At 44.3% G+C, this 25744-nt stretch overlaps 1 non-coding gene across 1 annotated transcript; it reads right to left on the bottom strand.

Annotated features, from left to right (window-relative positions):
• Positions 1 to 9346: 9346 nt before the first annotated feature.
• On the bottom strand, positions 9347 to 9512 carry LOC140468702 (U1 spliceosomal RNA). Its single transcript, XR_011955807.1, has one exon. It is a non-coding gene; the product is annotated as a U1 spliceosomal RNA (small nuclear RNA).
• Positions 9513 to 25744: the final 16232 nt, after the last annotated feature.

Raw genomic sequence — 25744 nt, 5'->3', positions numbered from 1 at the left:
GAGAGGTCAGAGGAGGGCAAAGAGTCACAAAGATGCAGAGATGGAGAGCTGGAGGGGGTCAGTTATTTACCTCTTCACCATACCAGTCAGCTTCATAATTTTGTGGTTAGCGTACAGTGCAAGTATCTTACACTTCCAGATTAAAGGAGGAAATCGTTGGTGGAACAGGCTTCGAAACAAGTTTACGTTTGTTGCAGAAATGTTGAAGGATTTCGGCTGCAGCACAAACACGTTATTTTATGCAGTGACTCTGCCCACGTTCAGAGAGAAGTTCAGGAATGCAGCGCAACAACTGGTCAAGGATATTCTTCACTTAGTCATTCAGCAAAACAACTGAGTCAAGTTCGTTGGCCACTGCAGTGTTGCCAGCGCAGGAATTGTATATGTACGCCCAGGATCCCATCAGTATAATTACATGGATCTCAGTATAACACCCAGGGATTGATGGGGACGGGGGAAGCAGAATGGGTCACCATTCATCACGGTGTAAAAACGTTGACTGCAGATGCTGGAAACCAGAATCTGGATTAGTGGTGCTGGAAGAGCACAGCGGTTCAGGCAGCACACAAGGAGATTCGAAATCGACGTTTAGGGCAAAAGCCCTTCATCAGGAATAAAGGCAGTGAGCCTGGAGCGTGGAGAGGTAAGCTGGAGGAGGGTTGCGGTGAGGAGAAAGTAACATAGAGTACAATGGGTGAGTGGGGGAGGGGATGTAGATGATAGGTCAGGAAGGAGAGGGTGGAGTGGATAGGTGGAAAAGGAGATAGGGAGGTAGGACAAGTTCGGACAAGTCATGGGGACAGTGCTGAGCTGGAAGTTTAGAACTCGGGTGAGGTGGGGGAAGAGGAAATGAGGAAACTGTTGAAGTCCACATTGATGCCATGGGGTTGAAGTGTTCCGAGGCGGAAGATGAGGCGTTCTTCCTCCAGGGGCCTGGTGGTGCGGGAGCAGCGGTGAAGAAGGCCCAGGACCTCCATGTCCTCGGGCAGAGTGGGAGGCGGAGTTGAAATGTTGGTCCACGGGGCGGTGTGGCTGATTGGTGCGGGTGTCCCGAAGATGGTCCCTAAAGCACTCTGCCCGGATGCGCCCAGTCTCCCCAGTATAGAAGAGACGGCATTAGGTGCAACGGATACAATAAATGATATTAGTGGATGTGCAAGTAAAACTTTGATGGATATGGAAGGCTCCTTTAGGGCCTTGGATAGAGATGAGGGAGGAGGTGTGGGCGCAGGTTTTACAGTTCCTGCGGTGGCAGGGGAGAAGTGCCAGGATGGGAGGGCGTGTTGTAGTGGGGGCGTGGACATGACCGGGTAGTCACGGAGGGAACAGTCTTTGTGAAGTCGGAAAGGGGTGGGGAGGGAAATTTATCCCTGGTGGTGGGGTCTGTTTGGAGGTGGCGGAAATGTCGGCGGATGATTTGGTTTATGCGAATTTGGTAGGGTGGAAGGCGGGCACCAGGGGCGTTCTGTCCTTCTTACGGTTGGAGGGGTGGGGTCTGAGGGCGGAGGTGTGGGATGGAGACGAGATGCGTTGCAGGGCATCTTTAACCACGTGGGAAGGGAACTTGTGATCTCGAAAGAAGGAGGCCATCTGGTGAGTTCTGTGTTGAAACTGGTCGTTTTGGGAGCAGATCCGGTCGAGGCGGAGGAATTGGGAATACGGGATGGCATTTTTGCAAGAGTAGGGTGGGAAGAGGTGTAATCCAGGTAGCTGTGGGAGTCGGTGGCTTTGGAAAAATGTCATTATCAAGTCGGTCATCATTAATGGAGATGTAGAGGTCCAGGAAGGGGAGGGAGGTGTCAGAGATGAACAGGCTTCTATCTTTGATTGACTGACAGATGGCCAAATACGGGGGCACATAGTCAATTAGCAGTAGCAGGCCATTCATCTCTCCTGTCAGCGATGTATTTGGGAATGTTATTCAGTCTGTATGAGAGTGTGTCCGTGAAGTTGAGTGCCTTTATGTCTGTGTACATGTCTGTGCCTTTGTGATTGTCTACCGGTGTCTGTTTTGCACACACACAACTGTTGTGTTTGTGTCTGTGTGTATGATGTTTGAGGAGTTACCTTCCGATGACTTTGTGGTGTGGGGGTGTATGGGTGTGTGGCTGTGACTGTCAGCATGTCATGATTGTTCTGTGATTTCATATGTGTGCGTCTCTGTGTATTGGTATATTATTGTGTGAGTGTGGAGTGCGTTTCTGCCTGACTGTGCTCATGTTTAAGCAGGTGAGTGGCTTGTTGAGCTGTCTGACAGTGTGTTAAGATCTTTCTGTGTCCACAGCCGGATCACTTTGTACCTCTCTATACATGTGTCTCTTTTCGTTTCTGAGTGTCTCTCTTTGTCTATATCGAATTGTAGTTGTGCATCAGTAAATCCATTTTAATGTACTTGTGTGTGCGTGTGAAACAGACGTCTCTGTCGTGGGCGGCACGGTGGCACAGTGGTTAGCACTGCTGCCTCACAGCGCCTGAGACCCGGGTTCAATTCCCGCCTCAGGCGACTGACTGTGTGGAGTTTGCCCGTTCTCCCCGTGTCTGCGTGGGTTTCCTCCGGGTGCTCCGGTTTCCTCCCACAGTCCAAAGATGTGTAGGCCAGGTGAATTGGCCATGCTAAATTGCCCATAGTGTTAGGTAAGGGGTAAATGAATATGTAGATGTAGGGGTATGGGTGGGTTACGCTTCGGCGGGGCGGTGTGGACTTGTTGGGCCGAAGGGCCTGTTTCCACACTGTAAGTAATCTAATCTAATCTAATCTGATCTTACAGGTTTTTGTGTAAAGCCACTCACTCTGAGTTCATTTCGACATGAGCGTGAGAGTGTGGCTCCGATTGGTATGGAGTCTGTGCAGAGATGCGTTGTTCTTTCACAGCATGTTTTTTTTGTGTGTGTGTGCGGACGTGATGTGTGTGCATTCTGTCTGTACATGGGTATCTTCTTATGTATCTCAATATCTCTGTTTCTCTCTGCGTGCGTGCGTGGTGGGGGGCGGTGTGTGGGTGTGTGTCAGTGTATGTCGGTGTGGATTGTTGTTGTGTCCCTCTGGGTGTGGTTATGGTTCTGACTGATCATGAAACTCCTCTCCTGAAGGAGCACAAATGATTCTTACAGCAGGTAACTGTGCACAGATTTCTCGCAATCGCCTATTTCTGACAAACTGGGAAATATGTAAATATCATATCCGTACCTCCTGCAGCCTGAAAGATGAACTGCTACATCATCTAAAAGACCGACGCCTAATGAACGAGTTAAGACAGGGGAATAATTCATGAAAAGCAGGAGTCCCCTTCTTAATCTCTGTTTGAACCAAGAATGCATTATAGAATTTGCATTTTCATGTTGGAACTGTTTGTGTCAATGTATAAATATTGTTATATGTTGGATCATTCGACTATATAATGTAAGAGTTCGGCCATTTGAAACAAGAATGCAACATAGATATATGTTTTTTCATGCTGGAGTTGTTTGTGTCCACATATAAATATTGCTCGATATTGTATCAATATGACTTACAATGTAACAGCAGCATTAGGCCATTTAGCCCATCAACTCAGTTGTTCATTTGATCATGACTGTTTTTCAAATCTATTCTCCTGCCCTTCTCCCCAAAACATTTGAATAACTTCCCAGTCAGAAACGCATGTAACTCTGTTTTAAATACATTTGTTCTGGACCAGGCCACAACCACTCAATACATTTTAAGATTGTAGCCCAGACACGAACCATTCTACTTGTTTCAGAGCAGGTGTACAGTCGATATTCCAGAAGTGATGTAGCTTGTCAAAACCTCTCGTTTTTCAATAAAACAGAATTTATTTTCTGAGTACTGAATGAAACAAAAACAAAACAAAATACCAGAATTCAATTGAATTTAACTTATTCAAAAATGCAACAGACTTTGACAACTTAAGGAACGTTCCAAATTCCTGCAACAATCCTCATAAACACACTTTGGCAAAACAGGAAAAATCAAACACAGGGTCTTACATAAGAAAGGTCATAGAGATATGCAGCTTTGAACAACATCTTCCATGTACATGTTCCTTTTAGCAGCAGTGTAAAAACACTGACTGCTTACTAACACCAAGCCAAAGTAGACCAAAACCGAGAAAAGCTGAGCTGGCAAATCTCCTCCGCCCCTTTCATTGTTTTTTTTACAGTTGAAAGCCTTTTGTCTGAGGCAACATCACTAATCATCTGCGTTCACGGCAATGTTAAAAACAAAAGACAGTACAACCTTGTAAAAAAAATCAGCATCACTACTACTCCTCCCGTACAAAAATATGAAACATCAACTATCCAATGATGGCTTCATTTTAAAATCATTTTATGTGAAACTGTCAGTGAACTACAACACATATGTACATTAGACAGGCAATAAGCATGCAAACATGCACTACTATTTCTGTTTCAGTCTGTTTTACTCCATCCACTGAATGCGTCTGTTTCTTATTCAAGCCTTGATAATGCATCAGCAATCATGTTTGCGCATTCTGGCACATAAACAACTTTCAAATTGAATGCCTGTGAGAAGGAGCTCGAACCAAAACGTCTGGAATTTTTGTCCTTACATTTCTCCACAAACTTCAATGGGTCATGATCAATTTATATGATTACCTGAGACACGTTACTGGTAACATAAAGGTTGAAATGTTTCAAAGCCAACAACAAGCGCGAAGTTTCCTTCTCCATTGTCGAATATTTCTGCTGATGCATTTTCAATCTGCTGCTGAAATACCTGACCAGTCTTTCTACCTTCTCCTTTTCTTTTACTATCCTCCTGTATATTTTTAGCCAGTTTACCTTCATACCACATTTTTTCTCTGCGTATTTCCTTCTGAGTAATCCTCTGTTATTCTTTAAAATCTTCCTAGTCCTCCATTTTCCCACTCAACTTTGCAATGTTATAGTTTTTCTCTTTTGACATTATATGTTTCTAAACTTACCTCGTCAGCCACGGCCACCCCTGCCTCCTCATAGGATTTTTCTTCTTGTTCGTAATGAACTGATCCTGCATCTTCTGCATTATACTCAGAAATATCTGCCATTGTTCCTCCACTGTCAGTCTTGCTGTGGTATTGTACCATTGAACTTTGGCCGTCTCCTCCCTCGTGGCTCTATAGTTTCCTTTATTCAACTGAAATATTATCACTTCCGATTGTACCCTCTCCCTTTGAAGTTGCAGATTGAAGCTTATTGTAATATGGTCACGACCTCCGAATGGCTCCTTCACTTCGTGGTCCGTGACCAATTCTCGTTCGTTGCACAATACCAGATCCAGAATTGCCTTCTCCCTGGTGGGCTCCATCACGAGATATTCTAAGAATCCATCTCGGAAGCATTCCACAAAGTCTCTTTCTTGAGGTCCAATACCATCCTAATACTCCCAGTCTACCTGCATGTTGAAATCCCCCAAAACAACTGTAGTAACATCTTTGCGACATGCAAATTTCAGCTCCTTATTCAACATGCAGCCTACATCGATACTACTGTTTGCCGCCTGCAGATAACTCCCAAGAGGTTCTTTCTACAATCAGAGTTCCTCAGCTCTATCCATCCTGACTCTACATCCCTTGATTCTGGGTCCCCCCCGCGCAAGGGACTGAACATCATCTCTTACCAACAGGGCCACTCCACCCCCTCTTCCCGTCAGTCTGTCCTTACGATAGCACGTCTAGCCTTGAATACTCATTTCCCAAGCGCTTTCCACTTGAAGCCACGTCTCAGTTATCCCACAATATCGTAGCTGCCAATTTCCAAAAGAGCCTCAAGATCATCCATCTTATTTCTAATACTTCGTGCATTCATATATAGTATATTTAATTTGTTACTGCCCTCAAACTTCCTATCAACCCCTATTTCACTCAACCTTACGGCATGATCGCTTTCTGAGTTTTCTGGTTCATTGATACTGTTGTCTTTCTTGACTTCCCTTGTTCTAATTTTTCCTTCAATTTCCTTCTTAAACTTCCCGTTTGTCCCCTCCCCCCGCGCTATTTAGTTTAAACACAGCGGTACGCAAACCTTTTGCTATTCATCGTACATCTTCTCCCTTGTATGAAGGCCACACTGTTCCCCAGTGTTTCATTCTCTCCTGCTTGCTGTATTTTACACCTACTCTCACTCTGTTTTTAAGCCTCTCCCTGTTAGTCTACATTTTAGCCATTGTCATAATTCAGTCCTCTCTGTTCACTGCCCAGTATTTAATCCTGTTTCTATACTTTTGAAACAAGTAAATCAGAGAATTCTTGCCTTTCGGTCCAACAAGTTTATACAAACCCCCTGAAGATCATCGCACCCAAACCCATTCCCCCACACTATTACTCTACATTTCCCACTAATGTACCTAACCTATACATCCCTGAAAAGTATGGGCATGTCAGCATGGCCAATTCACCAAACCTGCTCATTTGTGGATTCTGGAAGGAATCTGATGCACCTGCAGGGATCCCACATAGACACGGAGAGATTGTATTAACTCCACACAGCCAGTGGTCTGAGGCTGGGATCGAACCCGGGATCCTGATGCTGTGAGGCAGCAGTGGAAAACATTCAGCCACCATGTGTCCTACTCGTTACTTAATCCAGTCTTTATCTGCATTCGATCCTCTCTCTTCACCTGTCCATCACCATCTCTCACACACACAGTTTTCAATCCTCTTCCTGATAATCTCTATTTAATCATGTCCCTTTTTTGCATTTAATACTCACACACATACCCTCTACTGAATGTGCTCCATTTTAATTCCAACAATCACAGTCTTTATCCATCTCTGTATTCAGTTTTCTCGCCATTGCTCCATAATTAGCCCGCTCAATATTACTTTCTGTTTATTCCTTTCCACTGTCCTCTTCCCCTTGACTTAATCCTCCTCCTGCTTTCCTGTATTGAAACATCAAATTATTATCTGATCTGTATTAAGTCCTCTCCCTTTTCTCCTGTACTTAACTCCCACCCTACTCCACTGCATTCAACACCATCCTTATTATTCTGTATTTTTTCTTCTTCCTCTTCTGCTCTTACACTCTCTCCGCTTCTACATAAGCTGCTAACGCATGCCCAACTCACCCTGCAGTTACAGGTGCATAGGACATCACACTGACAAAACTGATTCCTTGAGTGAGCTGATAACCTGACATTCCTCTTTATATCTATCAGCCAGGACTCCTCAGTGGACCAGGTTAACATTCACAATCAGAGAACCCCACAGATTCAATGAGGTCCACCTCATTACATTCCTGCAGCTTTCTCTGTATTCACCATGTTGTCATGTTGCAGCTGTACAGGCCATTAGTTCGGCCACTTTTGGGAAGAATGTATGTAATTCTGGTCTCACTTCGAAAGGAACCATGGTGTAAAACTTGGAGGGTTTCATGAAATATTTGCAAGGATGTTGCCAGATTTGGAGGGCTTGAGCTATTGGTAAACGTTGAATCGGTCTGGTGTTAAAGAAGCATTGGAGGCGAGGGTGACCTTATCGAGGTTTATAAAATCCCAAGTTCATGGATAGTGCAAATAGACAAGGATTTTTCCCTGGTCTGTGGGAGTCCAGAGGTAGTGAGAATAGATTTAGAGTGGGAGGGGAAAGACTTCGCCTTTCACACAAAGGCTAGCACATGTATGGAATTATCTACCAGTGGAAATGGGGGAAGCATATGAAATTACAACATTTACAAAGCAACTGAGTGGGTAAGTGAAAGTCTTCAATGGATATGGAGGCAAATGGGAGTAGATGATGAGAGAATATCTGTTCGGCATGGACGATTTGGGCCAATGGGCATGTTTCCATGCTATATATCTCTGTCACCCAATCGAGCCCAGTGTGCTTAAAGCCGACAAACAAATGCTTCATAGCCGATAAATATCAACACTAGATATGTCAATTTCCGATTGGAAATCAATCCATTTGCAATGAGAGGGCCTGGAGTGAGGAGAAATCATGTTGATGTTTCGAGTACCTTGAAAAATGTTCAGACGAACGTCTTCAGATGAAGAATGATTGCATTCATTCTGTTTGTCTCCACAGATGCTACCATACCTGTTGGGTTTCGCCAGCTATTTCTGTTTGTTTTTCATATTTCCAGTAAACACAGGCTTTGTTTTATTTCAGGAAAATTTTTCATTTCCCAATCTATCTCCCAGAAGTCGGCATGGACGGTTTGGACCAAAGGGTCTGTTTCCGTGTTGTACCTCTCTGAGTATGAATCTATGAACATTGTACAGAAAGGTCCATCAAGCTTGTGCTACCAAAGCTAAATGAAATCTAGTCTCGTCCCATGTAGTTCTTAAATGTTGTGAGGTTTCCCGCCTCAACTAGCCTCCAAGCACTACATTACAAGAAACCCACCACTATATGGGTGAACGCATTTTCCTCGAATCTCCTCCAAACTTTTTGCAGTAAAAACTATGAACTTTTGCTCTCTGTCAATTCCCTGATTCAGTTAGATTACTTACAGTGTGGAAACCGGCTTTTCAGCCCAAGTCCACACCGACCCACAAACCACCCATGACCCTACACCTAACACGACGAGCAATTTCGAATGGCCAATTCACCTGACCTGCCACATCTTTGGACTGGAGGAGATATCCTAAGCAGAAATGGGGGAATGTGCAAACGCCTCGCCGTCAGTCGCCTGAGGTGGGAATCGAACCTGGAACGGCGCGTGCTGTGAGGCAGCAGGGGTAAGCACTGTGCCCATGATGTGAAGACCTCGCGCAGCTGTGGAGAATGTTTGATCAATTAATTTCTGATTTGTATTTTACCTTCTGACTCTCTCTGTTAATTTCCTGCTGACTTTGTTTCTCGCGTGGGAAATGCGTGACCTCTCTAACTGCACAACGTGCTGTCTGTTGGCGAAGGCAACATCAGATTTACTTTTCATTCGCACGAACATTCTGCTGTGGCGATTGTAAGTACTTTTCTACCAAGGGTTGTTTCCTGGACATCACCTGTGCAATCTGGTCTCCTTCCTATGGAAGGATGTTGTGAAACTTGAAAGGATTCAGAAAAGAATTACAAGGATGTTGCCAGGATTGGAGGATTTGAGCTACAGGGTGAGGGTGAATAGGCTGGGGCTGTTTTCCCTCTCTCCAATACATTGTTTAAAGGGGCATTTTGAGCAATACTTGAATAGGCAGTAAATAGAGGGCAATAGATTTGGTAATTTGAAGCTTGGCTTGTTGCTCTTGTCAAAAGGTTTGAACAGAGTGGTTTATTGCAGGATGAAGTAAGACGTGCAGCATATATTTATCAACTTGTTGAACAGAGATGTGTGATATACAAGGAAGCTGGAGGAAACACAAATGAGCGCCATCTATTGGAACATCTGCTTTTTGTTTGCAAACCAGGGGAGAGCACGAACGCAGTCCCCCACTACCACAAATTTTGAAGTCGAGTATCCCACATTTGGGGACATCGCAGGCGTCAGCACACCCGATGTGCAACGGGATAGCCTCGTCCTGGGAGAACCTTTTTTTATTTCATAAATATACTTTCTTCATAAAATAGTATGATCTGTACAATTGGTCAAGCAATGCATCCGTAATCATTCCATTTCATGGTGTGCAGAGACAGAGAAATCATTCACTTATACTGGTCTGTACGCTTACATGTTTAGCTGAGGCGTCAGCAGAGCCCAAATGACTGCGTGGGCCCCCTATTCTTCTGAGGCAGGCAGATGTTACACGATGGCCTTTCCCCACCGAACCTTGCCGGCAGCTACCCCAAGCTTCAGCGCGTCCCTCAACATGTAGTCCTGGACCTTGGAATGTGCCAGTCTGCAACACTCAGTCGAGGTCAACTCCTTCAGCCGGAAGATCAGCAGGTTTCGGACCGCCCAGAGAGCGTCCTTCACCGTGTTGATAATCCTCCAGGCACAGATGATGTTCGTCTTGGTGGGCATCCTGGGGAACAGACCAAATAGCACGGAGTCCCGCGTCACGGCGCTGCTTGAGATGAACCTCGACAAACACCACTGCATTCTTCTCCAGACTTATTCTGCATAGGCTCATTCCAGATGGAGGTGTGTGACTGTCTCGTCCGCCCCGCAGCCACTTCGAGGGCAGCGTGCAGTGTGACTGAGAGTCCAGGCGTGTATAAAGGATGTCACAGACAGATCCTTTCTCACCACCAGCCAAGGCATGTATTGGTGATTGTTGGAAAGTTCTGGCGATGAGGCATTCTGACAAATGGCTTTGACAGTCTGCTCAGGGAACCGCTCGATAGGATCCGCCCTCTCCTTTACCGAAGGGTCTCACGGATACTACGTGCTGACCACTTCCTGATGGACTTGTGGTCAAAGGCGTTTTTCTTCATAAACTTCTCCACGAAGGATAGGTAATATGGAATGGTCCAACTACTAGGAGCATTCGCGGCAGCGAGGTCAGGCCCATCTTTCACAATATCGGGGACAGGTAGAACCTCAGTACGTAGTAATACTTGATGTTTGCGTACCGGGGATCCACGCAGGCAGTACACATCCGCTGCTTCGAACCCGCAGCACTCCAGCAAAATCCTCTTGACAAACACCGTCCGATCGACTGGTGTGCTCTCCGCAACCTTCATGGCAGTCACCCTGACTGTGTTGCGAATGCCATGGCCTGGGCTGTGAGCGGCTGCTGAGGCCATAGCTCTGAGGTTGGTTGGTACTGAATTGGCGTTGGGCCGAAGTCAGCAAAAGATCACCAAGAGCAGGTCAGCACAACCAAACGATCCTCCAACGTCCATTCACGATGATCTCCAGCAGCTCCGACGACTCGCAACATGGTCCGCGTGTCTCCCCTGCCAACACACGTCTGCTGCATCGAACCTGCAGCACTCGAGCATAATCTCTTCCTCTGGTCCTCAGGAACTATACGTATTACAAGCCAAAAGGCCGAGAAGCGATTCACACAAAGTTCCAGAAAGAGCTGTGTTTAATTTCAGGTGCATTATTTTCATTTATTTGTAGACAACACACAATTAGAACCCACAGAAGGTCAGTGTGGGATTTGAGAAACCCTTGAATTTAGGATGAGGCCGAGCCAGGCAGGTTTCTGATCCAACGCTGCAAATGTACAACTCAGTGGCTGAGCTACTTCAGGTTTTGTATATTATGTTTCTCTCTTATATTAGGAGCTTGGAAAGTAAGGCAAACCTTACTGGAATGTTACATTGTCTCTCCGCATTCATTGAAAGCAGGTTCTGGGATTTGCATTTTAATCACCTTCAAAGACCTGTCTCCATTTCCTATCTCCGCCAGCATCAATGAAAGGGTTTTGACACATTGCTCCCTCTCCCTTGCTGAAAGTATTCCTGACACAAATCAGTCAGGCACACATCTTAGATTTGTCCACAGCCACCATTTTGTATCAGCGCAGCGATGACATTGGGTTTATAAATAAGGAACAGCAAGAGAAACTGGCAACATTAATACAGTTTGAAAATATTTAACAATGAACTCGCACACAGAATCACAAACAAACAGACATGCACAGACACACAGAATCACACACACACAGATACAAACACCTTCAAAGAGCTGTCTCCATTTCCTATCTTGCAAAGGAAATCACGTTTTGATAATGCATTCATGCAGGACAGTAAACAGCTTTTGAGACTTTCCCCATTGTGACAGAAATTCAGCCCCACTCTGAAACTTGGAGATAACAACAGAACAGAAATGAACCAGTAGATTTCTGTGTTCCTGCTCCCAATGTAACATTTGAACGCTCAGTTTATCTTGTCTTCAGTCTAACATCCAACAAGGAACACTTCACAGATCCAATAACAGATCACCAGGAGTGATTTACAGACTGAAATCTCATCGAGGGGTTTCGAGTTTATATACAGCACGTCTGTTACGGGGTCGGCACGGTGGCACAGTGGTTGGCACTCTTGCCTCCCAGCGCCAGAGACCCGGATTCAAATCCCGCCTTGGGAGCTGTCTCTGTGGAGTTTGCACATACGCCCTGTGTCTGCGTGGGATTTCTCTGCGTGCTCCGGTTTTTCTCCCACAGTCTAAAAATGTGCTAAATTGCCTGTAGCATTAGGTGATGAGGTAAATGTAGGGGAATGGGTCTTGGTGGATTGCTCTTCGGATGGTCGGTGTGGACTTGTTGAGCAGAAGGCCCTGTGTCCACACTGTAAGTAATCTAATCTACCCAGTAGTGAGGGACAGAAGTGAATCCAATCGAGGGGTTCGTGGTGGTTTATATACGGCATGCCAGATAACAAGGAATGAGCCACAAATGCGCGGAGCCATGCAGTCATAGAGATGTTCAGCTTGGAAACGGACACTTTGGTCCAAAATGTCCATGCCGACCAGAAATCCTAATCTGCTCTAGTCTCTTTTGCAGGCAGTTGACCCATATCCCTCCAACCCTTCCCATTTATATACCCATCTAGCTGCATTGTAAATGTTGCAATTGTACCAGCATCCACCACTTCCTCTGACAGATCATTCCATTCACGTACCACCTTCTCATCAACAAGTTTCCCCTTATGCCTCTTTTACACCTTTCCCCTCTCACACTAAACCTATGCCCTCTAGTTCTGGACTCCCACACCCCAAGGAAAACTCTATGTTTATTTGTCCTATCCATGCCGCTCATGTTTTTATAAACCTCGATAAAGTCACTCCTCAACATCTGATGCACCAAAGAAAACAGCCCCAGCCTATCAGCCTCTCCCTGTAGCTCAAATCCTCTAACCCTGACAACCTCCTTGTAAATATTTCCTGAAGTCTTTCAAGTTTCGCAACATCCTTCCGATAGGAAGCAGACCAGAATTGCATGAAATATTCCAACAGTGGCATAACCAATGTCCTGACCTCTCAATGCCTATACTTAATACTCTGACCAATAAAGGAAAGCATACCAAACGCTGCCTTCATTATCTTATCAACCTGCCACTCTACTTTGAAGGAGCTATGAACCTGCATTTCAAAGTCTCTTTGTTCAGCAACACTCCCTCGGACGTTACCCTTAAGTGAATAAGTCCTGTTATAATTTGCTTTCCCAAAATGCAGCACCTCGCGTTTATCTAAATTAAACACCATCAAGTGGAATAGAATTGAAGACTTTGGGGTGATTTTTTAAACATGCGAGTCACACATACATGGAAGTGAGTTACACATTGGAATCTAATCGAGAGGGTTCTCGGTGATTCATACAATCCCAACAGTGGGGAAACAAGCCCTTCAGCCCAACAAGACCACACTGACCCTCAGAAGAATAACACATCCAGACACATTTCCCCATATTTACACCTGACTAATGTACCTCACCTACACATCCCTGAACATTATGGACAATTTTAACAGGCATTGGATTGGATGGTTAATATACAGACTAACAGATACCCAGGAGTGCGATCTAGACTGGAATCTAATCGAAGGATTGATGTGGCTAATGTACAGAGTCCTTAAAAATGGAAGTTAGTTCCTGTTGGGAATTTAACAAGGGGATTCGGGATGATTACATGTAGAATAACAGATACCCAGGAGCGAGCTGCAGGCTCCAGTCAAATTGAGGGCATTGGGTGATTTTTAGACAGGGCAACGGGATACGAGAGGGGAGAAAGCAGAGGGGAAAGTACCCACCACAGACCAACTCAAAAATGAGCTGAGCCGGACAGGATTCAACTGCTGTATGTGAAGGTTTCCGTGAGTTCTGAATGATGGGAGAGAAACAGGCAGATACTCACACATTCTATGATGTTGCAGTCAAATATCTGAAGGACAGGGAATCCCTGAGCAGAGACGTAGAGTTATACTCAGTTTAAACTCTCTCCATCACATACACACATAGAAACTGAATATAATGTGGAGAAATGTCCATGTGCTGTACAGATTTCCAAACGAACTCAGTGATGTACGAAAATCAACGCTCTCTGCCCGGACCCCACTTCCAGACCCTGGGAGGTTTTGTCTCTGACACAGGGCAGGTTTCTGACTGGATATTATTACATTGCCACATGAAGGTACTGACTTTAACAGTTTGCTGCACCCACCATGTCATCTACTTTGCTCTTAGTGCTTTGTGAATTATATAGAAATTATTGGCAGTTGCAAGAGAATATTCCGAAACGTGATTTGCAGTAAGAATAGAAAAAGCAGAATTTTTCTGTGTAAAATGATGAGAAATTCTGAAACAGTATTGTTCAGAGGCTACGGCTGATCATGTACATTAACATCAGAAAGTTAACATGATCGTCGTGCCAGCAGATAGGAGGACCAGTGATACATTGATCATTACTGATATTATATTGTGTTGGGAACATGAGGTTAACACGACAGGAAGTGGAATCAAATCAATGGGTTCAGGGTGGTTACGATACAATATAACTGATACCCCGGAGTGAGTTACAGACTGGACTCTAATCACGTGGTTGAGGGTAGTTTATATACAGAATATCAGACAGTCCAGAATGAGTTACAGACTGAAATCTAACTGAAGGATTTGGGGAGGTGTATATACAGAATAACAGATTGCCCAGAGTGAATTACAAGATATCAAGGAGTGAGTTACAGACTGGAATCTAACCGAGGGATTTGGCGAGGTTTATATACAGACTACTAGATACCTAGGAGTGAGTTACGTTCTGGAATCTAATCGAGGGATTTGGTGAGATTTACATACAGAATAACAGATTTTCGGGAGTGAGTCACAAAATCGCGTAGTCATACAGTCTTAGAGATGTTCAGCACGGAAACAAACCCTTTGGTCCAACCCATCCATGCCGACCAGATATCCTAAACTACTCTAGACTCTTTTGCAGACACTTGGCCCATATCCCTCCAAACATTCCCATTCATAGACCCATCTAGCTGCATTCTAAATGTTGCATTTGTACCAGCCTCCACCACTTCCTTTGACTGCTGATTTCATTCACGTACCACCCTCTGAGTGAAAAAGTTGCCCCTTAGATCTCTTTAATATCTTTCCCCTCTCACATTAAACCGATGCCCTTTAGTTCTGAATTCCCCCACCCCAAGGAAAATACTTTGTCTATTTATCCTATCCATACCCCTCATGATTTTATAAACCTCGCTAAGGTCACCCCTCAGCCTCTGATATTCCAGGGAAAACAGCCCCAGCCTATTCAGCCTCTACAAATCCTCCAACCCTGGGTACATTCTTGTCTATCTTTTCTGAAACCTTTCAAGTTTCACAACATCCTTCCTGTAGGAAGGAGACCAGACTTGCATGAAATATTCCAACAGTGGCATAACCAATGTCCTGGCCTCTCAATGCCTATACTCAAAACTCTGACCAATAAAGGAAAGCATACCAAACGCTGCCTTCATGATCATATCCCCCTGCCACTCTACTTTCAAGGATCTATGAACCTGCACATCAAAGTCTCTTTGTTCAGCAACACTCCCTCAGACATGACCATTACGTGTATAAGTTCTGCTAAAATTTGCTTTCCCACAATGCAGCACCGCGCATTTATCTAAATTGAACTTCGCCAAAGGGAATAGAATGGACGTTTTTGGGGTGTTGTTACACAAGCGAGTCACACATACACGGGAGTGAGTTACACATTGGAATCTAATCGAGAGATTCATATAATCCTGACAGCGGGGAAACAATCGCTTCAGCCCAAAAAGACCACACCGACCCGCAGAAGAACATCCCATCCAGACGCATTTCGCCACATTAACCCCTGACTAATGCACCTCTCCTACACATTCCTGAACATGATGGGCAATTTTAACAGGGTTTTATTTGCAATTTTAACAGGGTTTGGATTGGATGGTTAATATACAGACAGACGGATACCCAGGAGTGCGATACAACCTGGAATCTAATCAAAAGATTGAGATGGCTAATGAAGAGAGTTCCTTAAAAATGAAAGTCAGTTTCAGATTGGAACATTGGACCAGGGTCTCACTCTCTCCCACACAGACATACAGAGGCATGGTCTCACTCGCTCTCACACGCACAGAGGCATGGTCTTACTCTCTCTCTCTGACACACACAGAGGCATGGTCTCTCTCTCTCTCTCTCTCACACACACACACACACACACACACACACACACACATATACACACACACACACACGCACAGAGGTAGTTTTACTGACTCACACACAGACACAGAGGCATGGTCTCACTCTCTCCCACACACAGAGAAAGGCATGGTCTCACGCACTCATACACACAGAGAGGCATGGTCTCACACTCTCTCCATCACACAAACACACAGGCACGGTCTCACTATCTCTCCCACACAGAGACATTTCTGTGATGCCACTTGAGCTCAGACCCTCACTGACTCTCCCCAAAATCTAAACCTGTGCACAGTGCCAATGTCCTATGTTGGGGTTGCCTGTGTGTCTGTGTGTGTCTCTCTCTGTATCTCTGTGTCTGTTTGTATGGGTGTCAGTGTCTTTCTCTGTGTGTGTCTGTATGTGTGTCAGTCTGTGTGTGTCTGCGTGTCTGTGTGTGTGTCTGTCTGTGTGCTTCTGCGTGTCTTTGTGTGTGTGACTGTATCTGCGTGTGCGTCTGTGTGTCTGTGTGTCTGAGTGTGTCTGCGTGTCTGGTTGACTGTCCGTGTGTGTGAGCCTGTGTATGTGTGGGGGATGAAAGCAGGGGAGCAGAGAGGGTAAAATGTGGGTTTTGTGGAGCAGTTACGTAGTCCATGATTTGAATTCCTAAACTCTGCCAATATTTTTCAGAAAGGGGAAGGAAATAAATGATTGAAAATCAAATTAGAAATGGCTGGATGTCGAGCAAGGCGGGGAGAAACAGATAGACAGACAGAGAGAGAGACACACATCCAGGGACAGAAAGAGATAGACAGAGAGAGAGACGGAGAGAGACACAAAGAGAGAGACACAGGGACAGAGAGAGAAGAATGACACACAGGGACAGTAAGAGAAAGATAGAGAGAGAGAGAGAGACGAAGAGAGACACTGACACAATGACAGAGAGTCAGAAACAGAGACACAGAGAAGACAGAGACACAGGGACAGAAAGAGAAGACAGGGAGAGAGAGACACAGAGTGTGGGACACACAGGGACAGAGAGAAAGGGAGAGAGACACAGAGAGAGACACACACAAAGGAACAGAGAGAAAGAGACAGGGACAGAGAAAGAGACAGAGAGAGAGAAAGAGAGACAAACAGAGAGACAGACAGAGACAGAGACAGATTAATTCTGGGAATCAGACATACAGCAGGAAAATCCCAAGAGCTTCTCAGCAAATATCCCCCTCTCCATTCCCAGCCCTGTGTGTGTGTGTCAGGAAGCCTACCTACAGTCAGGCTCTGAGACGCTAGTGTGGGAGTAATCTTTAATATTTTCAAACTGCACTGACACAACGAACAAAGATTCAAAAAAGATAGTTGAAGCCTCTGGGAAAGATCACACTTTGTTGCCCCAGAATTAACATCTCTGTTGGCAGCAAGATCCCACAAGGCTCCTGTCCTGGGAATTAACATGTCAGTCAGACAGAGCCTTCCCCATGGGGCAGATGGACAGATGATGCAGCGTGTCAGAGAAGGCAGGGGTGGGGTCCACTAACCCCTCACACAGAATAAATGTGCACAAGGAATTGTTCAGATTCATTCTCAAACCGTTTTCTCTCTCTGTATGGAGAGTGAGCCTCTCTCCCTGTCTGGTTGAGACAGAGAGAGAGAGAGAGAGAGAGAGTGTGTGTGTGTGTGTGTGTGTGTGTGTGTGTGTGTGTGTGTGTGTGTGTGTGTGTGTGTGTGTGTGTGTGTGTGTGTGTGTGTGTGTGTGTTCATAATGTTGCCAGCCTCTGCAGCGATGAACGAGGGAAATGGTGTGTCTGTGGCTGTTAGGTCACTGCACCAATGGCATTCTGCTCAAACCGAGCAGAGAAAGCATTGAGCGCCTGAGGGAGGGACGTGTTTGGTCTGCGATCTCTTTCTGCTTCAGTTTGAATCCCGAAATGTTCTTTAAGCCTTAGCAAAGGCAGCGGGAGTCTGTTTAGTTTGGATGGCCCTCTTATGTGGTCTGGTACTCCCTCTTGCCATTGCTGATGACCCAATTGAGTTCAGATCTGGGTTCCCTGTATAAGTCAGGCTCTTCCCGCTTGAATGTTGTTCATCTGGTCTTCAGTCGGGAGTGGATTTCCTGATTCACTGAAGGTTTACGCTTGTGGAACACTCGGATTGAATTCTTCACTCCGCGGTCCTGCATACATTTGCCCATGATGTCTGTGATGATGGCTTTTTCTTCATCCAGGATTTCCACTGAGTACTTGAACACAGTCCAGTCCACCAATTCGAAACAGTCCCAAAGACTGTCATTCACAGCCTCAGACCAGCATAGTATTTCCTTTTGTAAGGAGTCCTCCCATTTCGGCTTCTGCTTGTAAGCTGTTTCCACATGGAGAAGAGACTAGGACCGGAGGCCACAGCCTCAGAATGAAGGGGCGACCTTTGGAACTGAGACTGGAATGAACGTCTTCAGCCAAAGGGTGGTTTATCTGTGGAAATCATTGCCACAGAGGGTTGTTGGAGGCCTGGACATTAAGTGTGCAATGATTCTGTCCCTTTACAAGTTTGTCTATCCTTGTTGAATTAAAACAAATGGGATGAAAGGAGTTAAAATACTATCAAACCATTTAAACCACAGCCACCTAGAATCAGTAATATAACTTGACTTTGTTTTACAAAACCACTGAACATTGTCAATTTTCCACACAGGTTGAAATCGAAAATAGAAGGGGATGCTTTTTGGACAGAGCAGAATACCAGTTGCAGTCAGAGCCACAGCCAAGGCTTTCTCTGTCCAATATTTTCTCTTCAGTTACAGACAGGAAATGGCCACAAAACGATCAAACGAGAAAAGGACTGTGAACCAGACAGAACAGTCTGTGGCTGCACGAACTAAGGCAGAGACAGCACTGCACACAGAAATAATATTCAGGAAAGACCATGGGAAATAAGAGTATTTGAGTTGCCACAGAATGATCTTCGTGAGAATGAACAGGAGATCCGATGTTGCCATAGCCAACAGGCAGCGCGTTGTGCAGTTAGAGAGGCCATGTTTTTCCCATTTCAAGAATCAAAATCTCCAGGGAATTAACTGAAAGACACAGGAGGGAAATGCAAATCAGAAATTAATGATCAAACAATATCTGCGGCGGCCCAGAGAGCAATGTAAGACTTTCGCACCTAACTGAGGCAGGTGGGAGTGTTCAGATATAGAGTTTTAAAATGACATTTCCAATGGCCTGACGCATTGTTAGAGCTGCTCAATCCTGGGTTTGACTAATTGTGGGCAGGCAATCAACAGATGGCGGGGGCATAATTTATAAAATGAAAGGAAAGAGGTTTAAACAGAATATGAGGAAGTAGTTTTCACCCAGAAAGTGGTGGGGGCTTGGTAGTTCAGTACCTGGGTGCGTTGTGGAAGCAGGAAACCTCAAAGACTTTAAAAACTACCTGGATGAATACTTGAAACGTCATATTATTTGAGACCACGAGTATAGTGCTGGAAGCTGGGTCGTGTGTAGATTTCGTGCAGCTTTGACAGCACAAACTGGGTGGAATGAAGGACCTCTGCTGTATCATTGGATTCTATTATTCAACAAGTTAAATATGTTGTGGGGGGAGAGGGGGGCGGGAGTTTAGGCAGTGAAGCCTTTTAATGGAATACATGAAAGGCATTTGAATGCTGAAAACATGAAACAGAATCAGATATAACTGGCAAAACACAACAGGCATGGCAATATCCGTGAGGAGAGAAACGGAGATAGTGCAATCACTGTTCATCAGAACATCTTCAGCTGAACATGGGTCATTGAAATCAAAACATCATCTCACGTTTCTGCACGCACAAGACGCTCTCATTGCATTAAGAAAAAGGTGATTCATTTTTATCAGGGAATTGAGATTGAAAGTGTTGATATTCACCTACAATGGAACATTTGGTAAACTGCTCTTCACTGATCTGGCATAATTGGAGTCATAAATATGTACAACACAAAAAGCATGTTTAGCCCAAATTGTTCATACAGTCCAGATATCCGAAAGTATTCCAGTCTTATGTGACCCCATATCCCTCTAAACTATTTCTAAACATTTAACCATCCAGATAATTTTTAAATGTTGCAATTGCACCAGCCACCATCACTTCCACTGGCTGTTCATTCTATACTTGGACCACACTTTGCATGAAAAAGCTACCCCTTCAGTCCCTTTTTCATTATTTCCCCATCCCCCTAAATCTATCTGCTCTAGTTTTTGACTCCCCCAAACCGGGAAGCGAACTTTTCCATTTACCTTGACCATGCTCCTTATGATTTTGTAAACATCTATAAGGACACCCATCAGCCTCCGACATTCCAGGGAAAACAGCCCCAACCTATCAGCCTCTTCCCACAGTTCAAATACTACAATCCTGGCAACAAATTGGTGAATACTTTCCGAACCATTTCAGGTTTCAAGACATCCTCCCTTTTGGAGATCGACCACAAATACACATAATATTCATAAAAGTAGGTGAAGCAATGTCCTGTACAGACACAGCATGACCTCCCAATTCCAATACTCAGTGCTTTGACCAATAAAGGAAAGTATACCAAACCTCTTCTTCACCATCCTTTCTATCCTCGGTCATTTTCAAGAAACAATGAAGCTGCACTCCAAAGGATCTTTGTTCAGCAACACTCTCAGGACATTACTATTAACTGTGTATGTCCTGCTCTGATTTGCCTTTGCAAAATTCAGCACCTCACATTCATCTAAATTAAACTTTATCTGCCACTCCTCAACAAATTGGCCCATCTGATCATGATCTCGTTGTACACTAAGCTATATTTCTTCGCTGACGACTCCAACTCGAATTTTTGTGTCAGCTGCAAACTTAACCAACTGTATCTCCAACGTTCACATTCAAAGCATGTATATGAATGTGGAAACGCCATGCATTCAGTAGCAATCCTTCTGGCACAAAACTGGTCACAGGCCTCCAATCTGAAAAGCAAACCGCCATTATGACTTTCTGTCTTCTAACTTCAAGGGACTTCTGACCAAAAGGTTGGATATCCATTAGTACAGCGTAATCTAACTTTGCTAGCTACTCTACCATGAGGAATCTGGTTGAATGCCTTCCTCACGTCCATATCGATCATGTTCGCCGTTCTGCGTCATCAATCCTCTTCGTAAATTCTTCAAAAAACAGAATCAAGTCCGAGACATTTTCCCATGCACAAGGGCATGTAATCAGTGATTGCCAATCGAAATATTTGTAAATCCTGTCCCTGAGGTTTCCCTCCAACAACTTGCCCATCACCGATGTCAGGCATAACTGTCTATAGACCCCTGGCTTTTCCTTACTACCTTTCTTAAATAGTGGCAACGTGTTTGTCTACTTCCAGTCTTTGATATCTTACCTGTGACTATCGATGACACGCTTATCGCAGCAACGTGCCCAGCAATCGCTTCCCCAGCTTTCCAAAGGTTTCTAGGGTACATCTGATCAGTTCCTTGGGATTTATCCAGCTTTATACGTTATAGGACATCCAGTACCATCTCTACTGGAATATGGACATTTTTCAAGAAATCACCATCTATGTCCCCACATTCTGTACTTTCCATCTCTTTCTCCACAGTAAATAATGGTGCAAAAATACTCAATTAATATTTCCCCATCTCCAGTAGTTCCACACATTGGCAGTCGTGCTGATCTTTGAGGGGTCCTATTATCCCCTTAGTTAGGCTTTTGTCCTTAATGTATTCATGAAACCCCATTGGTTTCTCCTTAAACCTATTTGCCAAAGCCATCTCATGTCCCCTTTTTGACCTCCTGATTTCCCTCTGAAGTATACATCTTCATACCTATTTAAGTGTTCACTTAATCTCTACTGTCTATACCTGACCTGTGGGTCCTTCTTTTTCTTATGAAAGCCTCAAAGTTACTAGTCATCCAACATTCTCTACACCTACTAGCCTTGCCGTTCACCCGCACAGGAACAGACTGTCTCTGGCTTCACATTGCCTCATTTTTACGGCTTCCCATCCCCCCTCTCCCCCCGTCTCCCTTTACCTGATAACATCTGTCCCCAGTCAACTTTTGAGAGTTCTTGCTCAAAATTGGCTTCCCTGAATTTTCAGCTTTTAGATCCGATCTATCATTTTCCAACAGTGCACTAAAACTGAGCGAATTGTATTCGCTGGCCCCAAAGTGCTCCCTTACTCACACCTCAGTCACTTGCCCTACCTTATTTATTAAGAGTCGATAAAGCTTTGTGCCTTCTCTAGTAGGCCTATCCACATACTGAATCAGAAAATGTTGTTGTACACACTTACCATATTTCTCTCCATCTAAACAATTAACACTCTGGAAGTCTCAGTCTATGTATGGAAAGTTAAAATCCCATCCCATTCCCATTCTACTGTCCTTACAGAGAACTGAGTTCTCCTAACAAAGGTTCTCCTAAAATTCCCGCTGACAATTGGGGATGGGTCCATAATGCAATCTTAATAAGATAATCATCCCTTTCTGATTTCTCAGTTCAAACCAAATGACTTCCCTGGACGTATTCCGAGGAATACCCTGACAGTACAGCCGTAATGCCATCCCTTATCAAGTACACAACTTCTCCTCTTCTCCTGCCCTCCCTTTCCTTCCTTCCGACAGCCTTTGCATTCTGTAACATTAAGCTGCCAGTCCTGTACACCCCTGAGCCATGATATCCAAATCCCATTTTTCTCCTCATTCCGTAAGTTCGTCTGTCTTCCCTGTTTAGAATCTTGTACTGAAATTAATTCAGTCTTAAGTCGTTCACTGCTTTGTTCCTGCCTACCCTGACTGTTTCGAGGAGAAAGTTACGACTGCGGATGCTGGAGATCAGAGCTGGAAATGTGTTGCCGGAAAAGCGCAGCCGCTGAGGCAGCATCCAAGGAGCAGGAGAATCGACGATTCGTGCATGAGCCCTTCCTGAAAATGGCAAGCTCATGCCAGAAACATCGATTCTCCTGCTCCTTGGATGCTGCCGGACCTGCTGCACTTTTCCAGCAACACATTTTCTGCCCTGACTGTTTGACCTCCTCCTTTTCCCAAATGTGCCAGTCTCAGACTGGTATTTTTTTCACTATCTCCCTGGGTCCCATCTGCTCCCCTGATTCCCCTCCCCCCACTACACCTCGACCTTATTCGTTAAATCCTCCTGAGCAGCTCTAGCAAATCTTCCTACTAGTATATTAGTCCGTTTCCATAATAGATTCAATCCGTCCTTCTTATTCAGGTCATTTCTACACCAGGTTCCAATAATGCCAAAATGTGAGCCCTTCTCCCCTGGACCAGTACCTCAGCCACGCATTCATCTGTTCTTTATTCCTGGTCCTACGTTCACTAGCTCGTGGCACTGAGATAATCCAGATGTTACCATCCTCAAGCGTCGCCTTTTAAATTCCTGCCTAACGTCTCATATTCTCTTTTCAGAATTTCATCCATTTTCCTTCCTATGTCTTTAATTCCAATGTGTATAATGACCTCCCACTGGTGTCATACCGCTTTGAGAATATTCTGCACCTTCTCCAAGAGATCCTTGATCTTGGCAGCAGCAACACAACATCCCATTCAGATTTCCCCGTCTTGGCCGCAGAAATGTCTATCTGAGCCTTTGATTATTAGAACTGATCGTTTGGAAAATGACGTACCTCTCGTTACATGAGAGCTAGTCTTGGTACCAGAAACTTGACTCTTCGTGCTGCATTCCCCTAACAGTCTATCATCGCCTACACTTTCCAAAACATCATGCTTTATAAAAGTGGGGTTAGACACCACAGACTACTGCGCTACCCACCTCCCTCTCCGACATTTCCTAGAGGTAACCCATCTACCTGATTGTATCTGTGGTTATTCTCTCTTCCTGTAGCTGCTATCCATCCCACCCCCGAGCTCCAATAAATTTTTCGTTGCGTCTAACTGCTGCTCCAACCCAGTCATGTGGTGTGACTGGGTTCACAACCAAACACACTTACCGTAGACCCTAATGCTCAGTAATATGGAAGGTCTCCCGAAAATTCCACATCCAACAGGAAGATGATATCACGCTACTCAAGACCAGCTTTGCGCTAAGCAATCTACTTACCCAGAAAATATCAGTCTTACTACTCTAGGAGACACAGCTCCAGGCTAACTTATTGCCTGTGCTTTATATTTTCACATTTTTGTCACTGCACAAACCTCAATAAATCGTAAAACCAAAAAGAACTCACTCTAATAAGTGCGATAGATTTACACAAAATAAAGTCAGCAAGATTACAAATAAAAGCCATGGACTTCTCTCTTCTTGTGCCATGAACTCTCCCTCACAGGTTCCTCAAAGGTCAGCTGTGATTTTCGCTTTGTTACTTTTTCTTCGATGGAATCCAATGCCCACAAATGCATGAACTCAAAAAGCAAAGACCGTAGCTGTGCAGATTCAATGCTGTGGAGAAAGTGAGGACTGCAGATAATGGAGGTTTAGAGTCGAGAGTGCGGTGTTGGAAAGCGCAGCAGGTCAGGCAGGAAAGCAGGAAAATCGACGTTTCAGACATTCCACATGAAGGTCTTTTGCAAGAAACATCGATGTTCCTGCTTCTCGGACGTCGCCTGGCCTGCTATCCATTTCCAGCACCTCACTCTCCATTCACTGCTGTGTCAGACAGCAGTGTAGGTTTTTCTATCTTCCTCTTTCGCTGACATTGTGGTCTCGAACTTCGTCTCTCTTCCTCTTTTTTATATTCCCGATGCTTTGATAATTCTTTTCCCCAAATTTCCAAACAACTCGATAGCTTAGACAACAATAATTACTCTTCCCAGAGCTAATGGAAATCAGCTCTGCTACCGAAGATCCCGCAAAAAACGGAGCAGCTCTTACAGCTGCAATCTTTTCCTCTCCTCCATTTAGAATTTCTTAGAATCTTCTGGTCACTACAATTCAAAAATCATGAGTTTTTGCGCTTGAGAATATATTATTATTTGACGGCTAATTTTAACAGATCTGAGAAAGGTTTGTTTCATCATGAAAGACTCAAAGCACAATGGAAGCCCCCCGCCCCACCACCACCACCACACCACCCCACTCCCGTGATGACAAACTGAGGATTTGTGAACTCATGAAATCTCACATATTTTGTTTTGGAAAGTGAACAATTCCTTGTCATGTTGAGCAAATGTTCTAATTTTTCTGTTACATTCAGTCATCAAATAATGCAAAATGCAAATCGAGAAATGAGACTTTGTTATTACATTCTCTGCGTTATCGGACACAAATAGCTTGGGAATGTGCTTGTTGATAATTTATGAATAAACTACGCAATGCAAAAAAAACAGGCAATTCACTCGTAGAATTACTCAGTGTGACAGCTCCAATCCTTTGTATAATGAAATATAAAATAGTAAAAATCCGGCCTCTCTGAAATATATTGTGTTCTGATGTTGTCAGGGGCAATTAACATTTGAAGTGATAATTCAAATACTCAGCAGTTCATAAACAGTACAAGATTTCAACATACTGCTTTAAGAAAAAAAAAAATATTGTTTTGTAAGGAGATTAACTAAACAAGGTAAACAATACTAACTTAATGAATTGTTAAATCCTGATGTTCCAAACTTAGTTAATATTAATTTTCAGTTGTTGTAATCACTTAATGCATTGTAAAAATTATGAAGCTATAAACACTTCATCAGGGAACAATTGGAAGTGCGCCACAACCCACTGAAATTCAATTTAACACTCCACCATATTCCAGTGGTGGAAACGGACAACACAGAAACAGACTACTTAAGAG

The sequence above is a fragment of the Chiloscyllium punctatum genome, chromosome 47 (assembly GCF_047496795.1).
Source record: "Chiloscyllium punctatum isolate Juve2018m chromosome 47, sChiPun1.3, whole genome shotgun sequence".
NCBI lineage: Eukaryota > Metazoa > Chordata > Chondrichthyes > Orectolobiformes > Hemiscylliidae > Chiloscyllium > Chiloscyllium punctatum.
Note: the sequence above shows the minus strand (reverse complement) of the source record. Positions and strands in the feature narration are given on the sequence as shown.